Below are 3,217 nucleotides of genomic sequence, written 5' to 3'. Positions count from 1 at the left end.
GGGGATATGCCAAGACCATCCTGCAGGCCCGGCGCTGCGTCCTTCCCCTGGACATGCCAGGCTCGCACACCTGCATGTGGCCGTGGCCCTCGTGTTTTTGTGGCACCTGTCTGCATGCTTGGAGTGTGGCACCTGCGTCTGGTGGCCCACAGGGAGGACAAATGCAGGGTCTGCTTGAGAGTGGCCGATTAAAGCTCTTTCACAAAACCAGCCGTGTGCCCCTCGGCCACTCCTTCCATATCTCCTGTGTGTAGAAACTCCACCCCCACGGGAGGAGAGCTCCCTGTGTTGAAGACCAACTGCTGTGCACGTGTCCACCTACGCGCACACTCAGACAGGACCTGTGTGCACGCACACCGTTGTGTTTGGTCTAAGGCTGTCATCACGGCTCCAGGCGACTGACGTGTGTCAGTCCGCAGTCTAAAGCAAGGACAGGTGTGACAGCTCTGACCGCAGCCCTGGCCCCTGGGGTGACGGACGGTGCGTCCTCTCTGGAGCCGACGGCCCCTGTGGGTTGGAAGGGAGGTTCTGATCAGACTGAGCTTGGAGGTGCCTGGGCTCCGGCTGGGCTGTCAAGGAGCCCAAAACCTCTCACCCCACTGCCTCGGGGGCATTTTAACGACTTCTTATTCTCCAGTTCATGTCTTACTGACTAACAGATTCGAAAGGGGCCCTGATGACATAGGGGGCTAAGTGTTGGGCTTCTAACCCAAAGGCCGGTGGTTCGAACCCACTGGCCTCTCCAGGAGCCATCCTGCAGGAGTTCAATGGCAGGGGTGAGTTTCACAGGTAGGCTGGTAAGGTTGGCTTCTCCATATCCTTTCTGGGGGCTAGCCCATCGGGGTCCTAGAGCTGACCCGACATGTGGCTCCTGCAGCCTGACCCTCACACGGGCCAAGTGAGCGAGGGTGTATGCTCTACACGAAGTCCACCCTGTCTCCTGGGGGTCCGCTTCTGGCTTGCAAAGGCTCACATACCAGCCTGTTGCCTTGCCAAGGTATGCCCACCTGCATGGACGTCGCCTCCCTGGTGGCCTGAGCTTTGAGGACTCTGTGCTATGGTAAAGGTCACCTTCTAGCTCAGAGCAATGCCAGCGTGGAGGTTCTGACGCTCCAGAAGTTAGAATACCAGGCGTGGGTCAATTGGTGCAGGGAGAGCATGTGGACAAACCTCCTGTTAGGGCCAGCGTCACGGTGCCCACTGGACCCTCTGGGCGGGTGGACCGCTGCTGCCCCCACCGAGCTGGGTGCCCTCTGGCTCCTTAGCAGGCCCAGGCCTCCCCCTAAAACCATGCAGACAGGATATGTCACCAGAGCAGGCCTCTGCCCAGGTAGACACGTGCCCCCCAGGGGGTACCGATGTGTTGTCAGCTGCTGGCATGGGCGGGCCATGACCGGGCTCCGGGCGTGTAGGGGGTTCCTTTCAGGCTCCTGGGGCACACCAGACTCAACTCTGGCTCTGCCGGGTGGTGGTCAGCCAGGGCTGCTGTGCTGGCGGCCTGGACGCAGTGACGCTCGGAGCAGACCTCCAGCCGTAGGCCCCAATCACCTTGCAGCTGCCAGCCGGGGCAGAGGCACCGGCACATGTCACCTGCTCCTGTCAGAACACAGCAGGGGAGTTGGGCCGACACTGGCTGGTCTGTTCTGGTAAGGTCCCTCGGGCCTGAGGAGCCTTTCAGGCTTTATGTCAACATGGCCGGGCCAGGATTCTGCCACGAGCTGGTGTGACCATGTGGTCACCCCCGTGACGGGCTCCTGTGGAGCATCCGAGCAGTAGTGGGGCAAATAGGGTGGAGGCCCCACTCCTTAATCTGGTACAATCGAGGGAGGTTTCACTGGGTGTAGCCGACTCTTAGTACAGACTGACAGAGTGCTCGCTCCTACCGCTGTGTGTGGATCGTGCGTCTGGTTCACCCAGTGCCTGCCATAGTGTCTGCCGGTCCCTGGAGCCATTCGGCTGACCTCGGGTTCATCTCACGCTGCCCCCACCAGGCAGTGGGCTTCCTGCTTCCTGTTCATCAGCCCCAAAGCCTCCAGCCTACGTCCGACCTGCACATTTGAACCAGACTGGGCTCACCCACATCTACAACTGTGTGAGCCCCATATTGGTATCGTCTCTCTTTGTACACAGACCGGCGCCCCTGTTCAGCCATCTGAACTTCCAGTGACCCGGTCACCCTGAGCCCGGCAGGGAGCAAGCAGGTGCTGCTTGGGGTGTTTTCAGAAGTCCCTGTCTGCCCACGTCCAGCATTTGAACCTTTGTGCACACACACACATCTTCACAAGAACGCCCTGCCAGGCGTGAGACTGGGCTGTGGGCAGTCTGGCAGAGCAGCTGGTGGACACAGCACACAGGGGCTCACCTCTGGGTCCTGCCATCTCCCTGTGCGGGGCCTTGGGCCTCCCTTACGTGTGGGGCGTGGGGGCACACCAGGCAGGAAGTGCATCTAGAAAACAGAGCCAGCTGCAGTTGCTCCGTCATGGTCAGCCCAGCCTGGCCCCTGCTAGCTAGCCTGGGGACCTGTCTGCTGTCCTTCGAGGGAGGCCCACGCCAGCCCGAGGGAGGCCTGCTGGCTATGCCTCAGGACCACCTCTCATGGTCCCAGCCTCACGGGCTGCTGACATGGCCTTGAGCCTGGGCCGTGTGTGAAGAAGTCGGCTCTCCAGAGGTCAGAGGGTCGGTCACAGCGGCTCCGTGTGCACCTGTCCCTGGGTTCGGATGAGGGCATGTTCTGCCGCCTCTTTCCTCCCTCTGAAGCCAAACTGGATGCTATCCTGACGCTGTTGAGGCAGGGTCGTCTCAGCTGTTGGGCCGGCCCAGCCTGTTCGTTCCTGAGGACCCTGGCCAGTGTTTGCTCTCCTGGGTTCTTCCAGGGCCTGCACCGCATGAGAAACCAGGCGGACGATGTTTGGAATACTAAGAAATCCAACACAGGCAGTAAAAGGAACCAGGCCAGCGTCCGTCCTGTGGCCGTGGCGTGAGGGAGTGTTCTGGCACTGGCCTGTGCTTCAGCCACTGCTCTCAGCCCACCTGGGGTGGGGGTGGGGAGTGGGGGCAGAGGTGGTGGGGGACGGGGAAATCACTGGTCATCACATGTCCCAGGTGTCCCCTCCTGGCCTCGGCCTCCGTTTATGCCACATTACCCCTTAGTTCAGGGTCACAGATAGCTGTCATCAGACCCAGGCATCATCCAGGCCCTCCAAGCTGGCCCAAAAGC

The sequence above is a fragment of the Echinops telfairi genome, unplaced genomic scaffold (assembly GCF_000313985.2).
Source record: "Echinops telfairi isolate 266 unplaced genomic scaffold, ASM31398v2 ScPeMD7_7414;HRSCAF=8452, whole genome shotgun sequence".
NCBI classification, from domain to species: Eukaryota; Metazoa; Chordata; class Mammalia; order Afrosoricida; family Tenrecidae; genus Echinops; species Echinops telfairi.
Note: the sequence above shows the minus strand (reverse complement) of the source record.